This window comes from Corvus moneduloides, chromosome 4, assembly GCF_009650955.1.
Source record: "Corvus moneduloides isolate bCorMon1 chromosome 4, bCorMon1.pri, whole genome shotgun sequence".
Lineage (NCBI taxonomy): Eukaryota > Metazoa > Chordata > Aves > Passeriformes > Corvidae > Corvus > Corvus moneduloides.
In genome coordinates, this window is record NC_045479.1 from 8,949,186 (window position 1) to 8,961,945 (window position 12,760).

A 12,760-nucleotide genomic window follows, 5' to 3' on the forward strand; every position below is an offset into this window, starting at 1 on the left:
CGAGGCCCTCTTGGCTGAATATCACATAGGAAACTAATAATGCAAGAAGTGATGGAAAGGACTGTGAGGTTTCCTTGTTATTATTACAGAATCGCAGAGTGGTTTGGGTTGGAAAGGACTTAAAGATCATCTGGTTCCGCCCCATACACTGGGCAGTCTCCTTCCACTAGACCAGGTTGCTCCATGCCCCATCCAACCTGGCGTGGAACACTTCCAGGGATGAGGCAGCCACATTTCCTCACCTTGCAACTTTTGCTTTCTCTACACCAACATGAATCTAGTACAGGGCATTAAGCATATAATGCAGGATAAAACACATAGCATACACAAGTAACTCAAGTATTTATGTGGTGATGCCATTAATTTTCTTTCTTCCCGAGTGGCAGTGAGCTGCTGATCAGTGCTGTTTGCAGCAGTGTCCTGGCAGGGCTGTGAAGCTGTGCTTGTTTTGGCTGGAGTAGGGTTCATTTTCTTCAAGTGGCTGCTATGAGGCTGTGTTTTGTTTGCTATGAGGCTGTCCTGGACACAGGGATGAAAATAGAGATGTTTTCATTATTGCTGAGCAGTGCTTGCACAGAGCCAAGGCCTTTTCTATTCCTTGTACTGCCACACTGGGGAGGGGGCTTGGGGTGTGTGGGAAGCTGTGAGGAGGGACAGTCGGGAGAGGTGACCCCAAGTGACCCAAGGGGATATTCCATACATAAGGCATCATGCTCAGTATACTAGGGAGGAACGGAGAGGGGAGGGGGGAGGAGGAAGGCTGGGACATTTGATGTTACAGCGTTTGTCTTCCCAAGACGCAGCGACATGTGATGGGGCCCTGCTCTCGTGGATGTTATAAGTTTTGTAATCAAGTAATAACACACTTTAATTTTCTTGAATGGAATTTATTAATAATTAAGCAAGTAGAATGTGAGCAAAAGCAGCGCTGGGTGACAGGGGAGTCTCCGCTCCACCAACTGTCACACACTTCTAGTTGTGGGCAGAGTTTTTATACTTTCGTACTTCCGTATTCGTGTCTTTCTGTCGTCCTTCCGTTTCCTCACTAGTGGTTAGTTCTGCGCATGTATTTTTAGTTGCTAGGGGGTCTTTTCTGCCTCCGGGTGGGCTTTGGGAGGAAGTAAGGAGTCTTCCTCTTGTATCCTTTTCATGACCTTCATCTTTCTCTTCCATATTTGGTATAATATCTCTTTACTTACATAACTTATAAGCGGAAGCAGTACATATTTGGCAATACATATTTTACAAGCTGCAAAGACACATCTTTGGCAATTCATATGGTTCCGGTTATATTGGCGCAATTCTGCAAGCGTATCCTCCTTCAACCACAGAGGAGAACTCATCTACCTCCATAGTTTAATAAACATTTGCAGCTTTTAACAGTGGACATGAACACCTGCCTGCCCTTGGGAAGCAGGAAATGAATTCCTTCATTTGCTTTGCTTGCGTGTGCAGGTTTTGCTTTCCCTGTTACACTTTCTTTATCTCAATCCAGGAGTTTTCTAGCTTTTACCCTTCTGATTTCTCTCCCCAGTCCCGCTGTAGGGGAGTGAGTGAGTGGCTGCCTGGGCTGGGCTGCTGGCTGGGGTTAAACCACGACAGAAGCAGCAGTGCCAGGTTCCTGTTAGTGCTGAAGTAGGGCTGGGGAGGGTCTGTGGGAAGGGGAAGAAGCACAGCAAATAGTGAATCGAAAGACGGGTGAGGTATACTGAAACCCTTTGGCAATGCAAGTTTCAGGGACAGTATCAACTGCTCCCTCTGGATCAGGAAATTAACCTTGAAAATAAAGTGAATGGCCTGTGTTGCCTGTTGCTGATGCCTGATTTAAAAGGCATGTGAAGCGACAAAGTCACAGTCACTGTTCAGGCCACAGAGAGAACCACCCCCAGAAGTAAGGCCCAGGTGGTACTGCCTGTGGTAAGCTCTTTCTTTGTTGTTGGAGGCTATGTAAGAATCTTTTCTTTGGGCATATTTCCCCATATCTGTCCCCTTGCTAAGATAATCGAACCAATGAAATGATTTTTAAAAAGCATTAGAAAAGGAGAGGTAGAAGGAGGAGTTTGCCACGTCACAGCTTTAGAGAAGTAAATTGACAGTTCTGGGTTGGTTTATGCTCTAGGTGTGGATATTTGCATTCTCAGGTTGTCAACATATCATCAAGGATAATAAAACTCAGATCCATACTCAGGGTCGTTTCAGGACTGACTGATAAGGTAGCAAATAATTCAAACATTGAGTCAGCAATATATTGCCAACTTTAAACAGTAGATAATAATAAAAACTAAGGCAAACTGTACAGTAATTTGCTTATATTTATTTGTTTTTTGTTTTTTCAGCCAGTTCCAGTTAAAACATACATTTCTGCATTAATCCACCCAGAAATCTGAATTACTACCAGGAGCTTTGCTGAATACTTTATTGAAACAGTGTTAACAGTATGGAGCAGGAAAGTAAAGTGAAGCACCACAAGCAGAAAGAAGCTACAAATGCAAGCATGTTCTATTGTCCACTTAAATACAATCAGGAAGGATTTTGGATCAGGCCTGAGTAAAAGCAAACAAAGAAACATTGCTGGATTTATCCTGTTTGTTGGTAATGCCCAAATCATTGACTTCCTTAGCAACTTTAAACAGAACCAATTTATGTCAAACAACACAACTGGGTGAGGCAAAAGGGATAACCGTATCAAGGAGTCCCAAATTATTGTTATTTTCATAGTGATTCCAGCCTTAAGTATCAAGTCCTTTGCTTCAAGTTAAAAACCACTGTGGCTGGATTGCTGTAACCTCTTGCTACCCTGTAAATCTTTCTCTCTGGTGTCCTCCACTTGCAGCTGTAGTATTTCCTTGTTTGCCCTGACTCTGGTATTCAGCTGACTCTGTAGTAAGCAAAATCAGCTTTCAGAGACTTGAAACTGAAATATTGATTGGTATGAACAAAGTATGAATGGAAGTGGCTGTGTGCAAGCACCAAAAGAAACAGCAGAGCAAAGGTTAAAAGAATGGCCTGTGTTAGTAACCAAAACCACAGCTTGAGGCATGAAACAATCTGAGAAATGAATTGTTTTTCTCAAACCAGAAGTTCTGCATTCTGTAGCATAGACAACTTGTCAGCAGAAAATCCTACCATCTGACATGCTGGACATGGCAGGAAGATACAGCATGTCACAAATACCATTTATTTCCTGTTTGTTTAACTGGGAGCAGACCATAGAACGAGGAAACAGAAAATGAGCAAAGAAGTTCCATGACGTGCACGGAGGCAGAAGTAGCCAGACTGTTAAGCACATGGATGCCACAGTCAGTGCTGGGTCCCATGAGCTTTCAAGACCCTTCCAAAGCAGTTTTCCACTGCCAGTGGAAAATAACACAAGATTTACTGAAAGAGTGTGATGGTTGGTGCCCATCCCTTTTGTTACATGCAACATGGATCCTGGCAAAACCAGCACCCCTCGGGGGCTGTGAGTAAGCGGTTTTAACAGTGTGAACAGAGTTGGATAAATTGAATGAATGTGAATGAAAGCTGGGGAAGTGAGTGAAATGAATGCATACCTAAATGCAACTTCTGCAACTTGACTAGGTGCAGATGGATTTTGAAAAAAATGTTGCCTTGTTTGATGTATCTGCAGTCGAAGTGTGCAGGGCGTGGTTACACTGGATTCTGTGGAGCAGCCCTGCTCTATGTGACGTGGAGGCTATTCCTGCTCTAAATAGTTGGTGCAGCTGAGCTTCCTTGTGTCTGACCACATCAGCAGTTCTGTCCGTCCGGGGATGGCTAAAGTGTGCGAAACACCCTGGGAATAAAGCTGTCAAACCGGCTTTCCTTTTTTTTTTTTTTTTTCCCTGGCTTGTGACCTGTTCAGTTTCTCTTGCTGTCACCCAACTTCCTGAGATGCCTTTCAGGTCTCAGCTTTGGCTCACCTTACAGGTATTCTCTGCCCCACGTCCAGCTACTTTTCTTGCCTTGGATTCCTTAGACTGTTTCAAATAGCATTTTGCAGAACATCCTGGGACCACTGTTTTTTGTTCCCCCCTCCATTTCTTACACAGCCTTCCACCAGTTCAGTACTATTTGCTTACTTAGCTAATGGCTGCGTTTACAACTTGCCTGAGGCTTTCCAGATAATTTTGAGGCTTCTTTGTTCTGTGGAAACTGTTAAACTATGTGATAACAGTTCAGCTGGTGGGAGGTGTGTCAGACATTGAAATGTTATAGTTTATAACTTAAACATTTTCAAGAAGGACTTTTAAAACTGTATTACAAAAGCTGCAGAGAATACCACCATACCCTGAACAGGCCTTCGGAGTGAGGCCCTACACACCGCTGGCTGATGGAGATAAGATAAAATGACTCAGGTCTGGTCTGGGGGAGAAGAATACATTCAGAGGGATCAAGCTTAGCACCTTCAGGGTGGAGACCACAGCCCCAAGGCTATCAGCTGCCAGGCTCGCACCAAAGGGTGGAGGGAGAGAGACCTTGGGTGTGTGTTGGAAAAGCCTCTGGTCAGAGACGAAGTGACCACCCATCCTCCACTGTGCAGAGGAGCCCAGTTGTGGGGCCCCTTCACCGCGGGGAAAAAGCTTATCCGTAGCAGAAGGGGGTGTCGTGGCCCATCAAAGGCCCCCCCAAAGGGGTTCCCCAGACCCTGCAACGGAGCAGGTTTTAATCTCGTTTTTGGGTATATTTTGAACCTTCAAAGTTCTTTCCATTTTATACACAGAGACTTAATTTTCTTTGCTCTTCTGTGTTTAATACCGGATTGTAACAGAGGTGGGAGCTCTCTTCTCACCTGACATGCCTGCCCCACACAAACCCAGTAACTGCAGTCAGTTCAGACTGTCTCATCCCCAGTACAAGGACTGGAAGAAGACACAGTGTTCACTGTAAATTTTAACTGTGTCTCTGAAACATAGATTTAGAAGAAACATAAAGATTTTAGTTATAGGCTAGCTGTGTTGAGATTAGTTGGAATAGGAAAGAACTTGGGCCCAGTGAGAGTTAATTAAAATAGTTAGGAGAGCTGGACCTGAAATGGGTTTTAAGATGTTAGTAACTGATTGCCAAATAACTGATGATCTGTCATCTGCATGTTTGCTTAGCTGTGCTTAGAACGAGCAGTAGAAACATTGATAAGTTGTTGTAGAGAGCAAGGACAATCACCAATCTCCTCCCTTTGTGGGAACTTGTCCAAAAGTCATGAAAGAAGAAACTTAGAGGTCACTAAAGTAATTAGGATTGTTAAAGCTCAGAAAGGCAAAAAGGTCAAAATGAGGAAGATGAGTTACTTCATCTTTTTTAGGACCACTGACCCAATTCAAGACCACCGATTCCATGCAGGACACACACTATGCATTCTTAATGACATTTAAGCTCATTTCTATACGAAGTAGAGAATGGGAGGTATTAATGTTATGAATATGCATTTGTATTTTGGATATTCATAATATTTGGAAATAAAAAGTGTCGTGTTTGCTTGGATCAGGGCCCTGCATCTTAGGGAGCTATCCCACGCAGTGCCTGGTGCCAAATAAAACATACACTTTCTAACTCTAAACTGTTAGATAGTTTGTGTCCGTCTCAGTTGGATACCGATATTAGATCGATATTCATATTTTGGTAAATCAACTCTGCTCACATCCCTTCCTGGAGCGGATTGGGCTGTGGGGCTGGCTGGGCAGGGACATGCCTCCTAGGCACCTGTCCAGAGAGAAGGAAAAGGAGCACGATCCAAAGGAGAAAAAGCCAGTTGGGATTGTACAAGAAATGGTGAAATTATTATGAGAAATTTAGAGAAGGAACAAGTGTGGGAAAATAAGGGGATAGTCCGTGACTGGAGTGAGTGTAGATGTGTATGTGATGGACCAGCTGGTGTAAAGGTGAAGGCTTGGGAGCTGGGGGCAAGTGCATCTCCAGGGACCCGCTCAGGATGTGATGGGACCTGTTTGTCTCTAGGGGCAAAACCACGGGGAGGTCAGCTATGAGACCGGGAATGTCCTGGCTAGCTCTGTGTGACAGTCTGTCCTGGCAGCTGGAATGTGACTGTGCCTTGTGGGTCCCTCTGTGTGACCACAGCGTGAGACTGCTGCAGTGTGGGAGTGGGGGTCATGTGCCTGGGAAGCCTCACCTTATAAGAGATCTTATAATAAGATAAGAAATCTTATCTTATAAGATAATAAATAAATAAGAGATAAGAGATCTGAGACACCTGTTCTCTTAGGTGGAGGACAGCCCAGCAGCTGGAATTACAGGAGAGGAAGGGAGAAGAGAAGGAGAAAGATACACCTGGAATGGCAAATTCTCCCAACAGTGCCAAGAAGGAGAGCTGTGATGAGTCCTCTGGGCCCTTTCCCAGGACACTCCCTGCCCCTCCACTGCCCCCCTCCTCCCTCTTTCCCACAGCACTGCAATTTTTAAATTTTGACTCCCTTGTATCTCCTTTCTCCATCTTTCTCTGAGCGGTTCCCTGTCCCTGTATTTGCCCTATAATCCCTGGCTGCTTCTTCCTTTGCTGTCTCTCTGTCTCTGGCTCCCAGGCAGTATTTTGGAGTTCTTCCCTCTCTGTCCTGGAGCCTGTTAGTGTTTCTCCTATCTCTGTGTCTCTCTGTCTGGCAGATTGTCCCTGTTCAAGGTTTTTCTGCTTGGCTCTGTAGCACGGAGTGAGTCTATTTCTGTCTCTCTCTCTCTTTGCTCTGCTCCCTGCCCTTCATTTTGAAATCCTTCCTCTCTGTCCTGTGGCCTACTGTGTTCTTTCTCTGTCTCTCCTTTTTCTGGTTCCCAGTCCCTATTTATCAATTACTTCTTTCTCTTTCAGTCTGGGCTGGATCACAATCTTTAATTCCTCCTTTCTTTCCCTGAGGTCCATCTTTCTTTCTCCTGCCCACCTTGGGCTCTCTGTCCCTGTTTTAATTCCTCTCTCCCTGCTGTGCTTCCTGTGCAGGTGATCCTGTGTCAGGTCTTTATCCTATCTTTTAATTTCTTACTCTCCCTCTGTTAGCCCATTGCTGTCATATTGTTTTGCCATCTCCGTGTTCAGCTCCATATTCCTGTTTTTCCCTTCTCCTCTCTCTGCACCCTGTTGCCCCTGGCTGTTTTTAATTTCTCCATCTCTCTCTGCCTGGCTCCAGCTCCAGCTCCCTGTTTCTTCATTCCTTCCTCTCTGTCTTGTAGCCCATCAGTATTTTTAATTTCTCTGACTCTCTTTGTCCTGCTCCCTGTGGTTCAGTTTCTTCCTTCTCAGCCCTGTGGACAGTGTGATGCTGGTTCCTTCTCTGCCTCTCCTTTTCCATTTCCCTGTTGCTTGCTTTGAATCCCATGCACTCCCTGCATCTTATTTCTTCCCCCCCCCGTGTTTTAATTCCCCCCTTCCTGCTGCACAGCCCGTTGCTTTTTCCTTTTTTCATCTCTCTCCATCCATCTTGCTGTGCCCACTTTTTAATCCTTCCCCTCTGCTCTGTACCCTGCTGCTATTTTTCCCCTTTTTGCATCTGTTTGTCCAGCTGCCTATCCCTAGAGGTTCATTCTTCCCTCTTCCTCCTGCACCCACCGCTGTTCCCCACCATCGCCATCCCTCTCTGCTCCCAGTGCCTCTGTGGCCAGCTTTCTGTGTCTGGTAACTAATTGCTCTCTAGATCCCGACTTTTCTCTCCGCTCACTCTTAGGACACGGCTGGGATATGGATGGGGTCTGCGTCCCGTCTGCCACCCGCTGACGGATCTCGGTACTGCTGCTGCCTCCGCCACGCCCGGGTGGGTTCATTTAGGGATCCCTCCACCCCCCCTTAATTATTACAGATTGGGGGGTCACCCCAAAGCCTCCCCCATTTCACCCCTAAAGTCCCCCCGACAGGATCCAGCACATGCGGACGATCGATGGGGAAACTGCAACGGGCTGGTGAGTTTTGGGGTGCCCTGGCATTTTGGGCAGTGGTTTCCATAAATTCGGAGGTTCTCTCATAATTTTTGGCGGGTTTAAAATAATTTTTGGGGTGGCGCAGTAATTTTGCGGGGGGAGGAATCCCATAATGCTGGGAAGTTGCCCTGTCATTTGCGGGGGATTCCCCATCATTTTGGGGGAGTCCCTCATAATTTTGGAGGATTCCTAGTAGTTTGGTGGGGTCTCCTTATTGGGGGGGGAGGGGGGCTTTGGGGGGCTGATGCGCGTCATTTTGAAGGGGTTCTTTGGTTTGAGGCTATGGGGTGGTGGGTCCTGGGCCCTACAGGGTTGCCTGACTCCTCCCCTGAGGCCGTGGGGGTCTTGGAGGGGAGGAAGCGGGGAGGGGGGGGGGCTAAGGGAATGTCTCGTCCCTATGGGGCAGCCCTGGGTCCCCTATGGGGACTGTAGGACGCGCTCCTAGAGGGTGTTCCCCGTGTCTTTCTCCCCAGTGCTTTGTCAATGACTCCTCGTTATAAAGTAATCAAAATCCACAGAGACGGGGGCGTGGCTCGTACCTGCCTGTTACGCTGGGGGGACACGCGTCAGGAATCTCCGAATCTCCTCTGGAACCCCCTTCTGTGCCCCCTAAAATGGGAACTGGGACCCCCTGGGACCACGCTGCCAGGTCTGGGGTGATGTCTCGGCTACATTGCCACGGATTCCCCCCCAGTATTGTGTTTGCACAGTTGGTGACAGTCCTGGAGAATTGGGGATATTTGGCACGATCCAGCAATGCCTGGTGGCCTCATTAGGAATTAATGACGAGGAAAATGGCCAGGAAATGGGGAATACGACACGGTTTTACAGTCTATGTTATTTTGTAGGAGGCAGGAAAAATAGGATAATGCCTCTTAGGGAGATTTTTTTTTTTTTTTTTTTTTTTTCGCTTTAAGAGGTAATTGGGATGCAAAGAAAAACGGATCTGTGCCGCAGGAATCCCGAGGGAATGCAAAGTGTGATTAAAACTGGGGTGGCAACTCAGCATCCGAACTCAGGGGCACATCCAGGCTCTCCTGTCCCAGGTGAGTCCCCGTGAGTAACGGAGGCAGTTTAGAGAAGCCTCGGGAAGGCGGAGTTGGGAAACAAGGACTAGATCAAAAGAGGCAAGAACTGTGGCAGGAATTGGGCTGGACAGAAGGGGACCGGAGGCAGCTCTGTTTTACGTGAAATGCGCAATTCGCTTTTCCTGAGGACTCTATCCAGGTGCACAGAGTCCACTCGAGGCGCTTTGGAATCACGGCAGGAGGGAGGGCGCCGGGCTCCGGACGGGAGCAGCGACACGGCGGCCCTCCTTTACGGCAGTGTGGCGGGCACGGCGGGGCGGTGGCTGTGCTTTACGGCAGTGTGGCGGGCACGGCGGGACGGTGGCTGTGCTTTACGGCAGTGTGGCGCCATGAGGTGGTAGAGTGCTTTACGGCAGTGTGGTAGCCCAGGTGGTTACAGCCCAAAAATGCCTGAAAATTCATAGGGAGGGTGTGTAAAATGCTAAATCCTGTTAATGTTCTCATTTATTTGTGTATATCGACAGGTAATAATAATTTATATAAAAATTGATTTCGAAATAAACCCCCGTACCTGCCATATTATATACAGGGCTTAAGAATATAAGAACTTCTTAATAGATCCATAGGGCTTGAAAATACAAATACAACTTTTTAATATATAAATGAAACTATAATTAAGGGCTTGAAAATGTGAGAAATTATTATCTATATGAAGGAAATAGAAATAGCTATTTGTGGTGAGCTAGGCGAGGAGCAGAGCAGTTGCTGAGTGTCATCAGGGTAAAATTGAGGTAATCTGTAGGAGGCAGGTAGGAAAAATTTGGGAGATAAAGGCTGTATTGTAGAGAATGAAGATACTGAGATGAAAACAAAGTAATCAGTAGTGCAGAAGTGGGGAGGATTTGGGTGATAAAATTTGAAGTAATCCCTAGGGGAAAGAATGAAGGTAAAAATGAGGTTCTTAGTAGAAGACATTTTGGGGGTAAAATTGAGGTAATTTGTATTGGACAGGTAGGGAAAATTTTGAAGATAAAAGTTGAGGTAATCTGTAAGGGATGGTGGCTATTTTGGAAAGAAATCATGAGCTAATCTGTAAGGGACAGAATAAACATTTTGGGGGATAAAAGAGGTGATCTGGGGTTCTAAAATCTAGGTAAACTGCAGGGCACATAATGAATATTTTGGGGGTATAATCTGATCTAATTAGTAGGTGACATTTTTGGGGTAAAAGTGAGGTTATTTGTAGGGGACAGGTAGGGAGAATCTAGGTGTAAATCCTAAGGTAATCTGTAAGGCACGGAATGAACTTTTTTTGGTAAATGTGAGGTAACCTACAGGGGACAGAATGAACATCTTGGGTTTAATATCTGAGGTAATCAGTAGGGGACAGAGAGAACATTTTGAGGTAAAATTGGGGTAATCAGTAGGGAACATCTTGGGAGTAAAACCTGAGGTAATCAGGGGATGTTTTGGGGTTAAAATCTAAGGTAATTTTCTAGGAGACAGAATGAACGTTTTTGAGGGAAAAGCAAATGGATTGGGAGGGGGAGCACGGGTGATGTTTTTGAGACAAATGCTGAATTAATATAGATGAAACAAAATCAGCCTTTCTTGGGTGGTGAATCTGGGGCACTTTAGAGAGAAAAAAAGAACCTTTCTGAGAGAAAGTAGGGGACTGAATAGTTTGGAGAAGAAATTTGAGGTCATCTGTAAGGAACAGAATGAACATTTTGCAGGGAAAATTGAGGTAGTTTATGGAAGGGTTTGGGCATTAGAATCTTACTTAATCTACAGGGGACAAGTATGGGACTTGTTTTTAGGGAACAACTGAGGTAGTGTATAGGGGAGAGAATGCAAAAAAACTACATAATCTGCAGAGGGGAATAAACTGAATATTTTAGGAATGAAGTTGAGTTAGTCTTTTGGGGAGAGAATGAAAATATTGAGGTAAACTGAGGTAATCAGTAGAGGACAGTTAGGGAAAATTTGGGAGTAAAATTGAGATAATCTCCAGGATAGAGAATGGATATTTTGAGGTAAAAATGACATAATCAGTAGTGTATAGGAAGGAAAATTTTAGGACTAAAAGTTGATATAATCTCTGTGGGAGAGAATGACCATTTTAAGATAAAATAATGTAATCTGTAGTGGACAGGTAGAGAAAATATTGGGGGTAAAACTTCAGGTAGTCTGTTGGGAGAGAATGATGAATTTGAGGTAAAAAATGAGGTGATGAGTAATGGACAGAAAGGGAAAATCTTGAGGGAAAATATTGAGGAAATGAGTAGTGGACAGAGGGGAAGTTTTTAGGGTAAAACTTGAGGTAATGTGTAAGGTACAAGGAATTTTTGAGGCAAAATCTGAGGTAGTCTGTAGGGGACAGAATGAACATTTTGGGAACAAGATAGTGGTGATCAGGGATGCTTTGTGGTAGTAAAATCTAGGTAATGTATGGGGAAAAATAATATTTTAGGGGTAAAATCTGAGTTAATCTGCAGGGTAGAGAAGGAATATATTGCAGTAAAAATGAGGTAATCAGTAATGGGCACTTAGGGAAAGTTTTGAGCATAAAATATGAAGTAATCTGTAGGGGAGAGAATGAACATGTTCAGGTAAAACTGAATTTGAGTTAATGTGTAGAGAAGAGAAAATAACGTTTTGAGATAAATATGAGGTGGTAAGTAGTGGACAGGTAGCAAAATTTTTGAGAGTAAACCTGGGGTGGTCTATAAGCCAGAGAATGAACATTCTGAGGTAAAAATGAATTAATCAGGGTTCAGGTGGGGAAAATTTTGGGGGTAGAACTTGAGGTAACATGGAAGGGATAGAGTATTTTTGAGGAAAATCCTGAGGTAATCTGCAGGGGACAGAATGAGCCTTTTCGGAATAAGACAGAGCTAATCAGTAGAATTTTTGGTGGTAAAATCTAGCTAATCTGGGGGGGGTGGGGAATTAACATTTTGGGGATAAAATCTGAGTTAATCTGTAGGGGACAGAATGAAAATATTGAGGTAAACTGAGGCAATCCATAGTGGACAGGTAGGGAAAATTTTGGCGGTAAAGCTTGAAATAATCTGTAGGGCAGAGAATGAACATTTGGAGGTAAAAATGAGGTACTCAGTGTGGACAGGTAGGGAAAGTTTTGGCAGTAGCCTTTGAGGACATGAGATGCCAAGGGCTGTGGACACGCAGCTGTGCCAGTTCAATTAATGCAGAAGGAAAATCCAAGACTTCTCTAGCACGAGTATTTTAACTGGATGTGTGTAAACACCTTTTTGCTATGTCCTGCACTTGGGTCACAACACTCCCAGGCAGCTCCAGGCTGGGGCAGGGAGGCTGGAAAGTGCCTGGTGGGGAAGGACCTGGGGGTGCTGGTGATAGTGGCTGGACATGAGCCCAGGTGGGCAAGAGGCCAATGGCACCTGGCCTGCGTCACTGTGGCCAGCAGGCCGAGGGCAGTGACTGCCCTCTGTGCTGGGCACTGCTGAGGCACCTCGGGTGCTGTGTCCAGTTCTGGTCCCATCATGACAAGGATACTGAGGGGCTGGAGCATGTCCAGAGAAGGGAATGGAACTAGGGAAGGGTCTAGAGTGCCAGGAGTACTGAGGGAGCTGGGCAGGCTCAGCCTGGAGAAAAGGAGGCTCCAGGGCTGCTCCATCTGCTCATCCCCAGCCTGGATTGATCTCGGGGGTTGTCTGGACCCAGGTGCAGCACCAGCACTTGCTCTTGTTGAACCTCATGGGATTCCCATGGGCCACTTCTGGGGCTTGTCCAGGTCCCTCTGGATTGGCCTGTCCTTCAGGTGTGTCACTGCACCCTCAGCT

At 45.6% G+C, this 12,760-nt stretch overlaps 1 long non-coding RNA gene across 11 annotated transcripts in view; it reads left to right on the forward strand.

Moving 5' to 3' along the window:
- LOC116442482 overlaps nt 1–12,760 on the forward strand; it is a 34,401-nt gene that overhangs the window by 1,405 nt on the left and 20,236 nt on the right. For 9 of the 11 annotated variants that reach the window (XR_004239565.1, XR_004239570.1, XR_004239563.1 and 6 more), the window contains 3 exons: nt 6,218–7,745; nt 7,846–7,890; nt 8,826–8,954. This is a non-coding gene — a long non-coding RNA (uncharacterized LOC116442482). Of the gene's footprint in view, nt 1–6,217; nt 7,746–7,833; nt 7,891–8,426; nt 8,558–8,825; nt 8,955–12,760 lie in introns of all 11 variants that reach the window. The other 2 variants (XR_004239572.1, XR_004239569.1) reach the window with 2 other exon arrangements.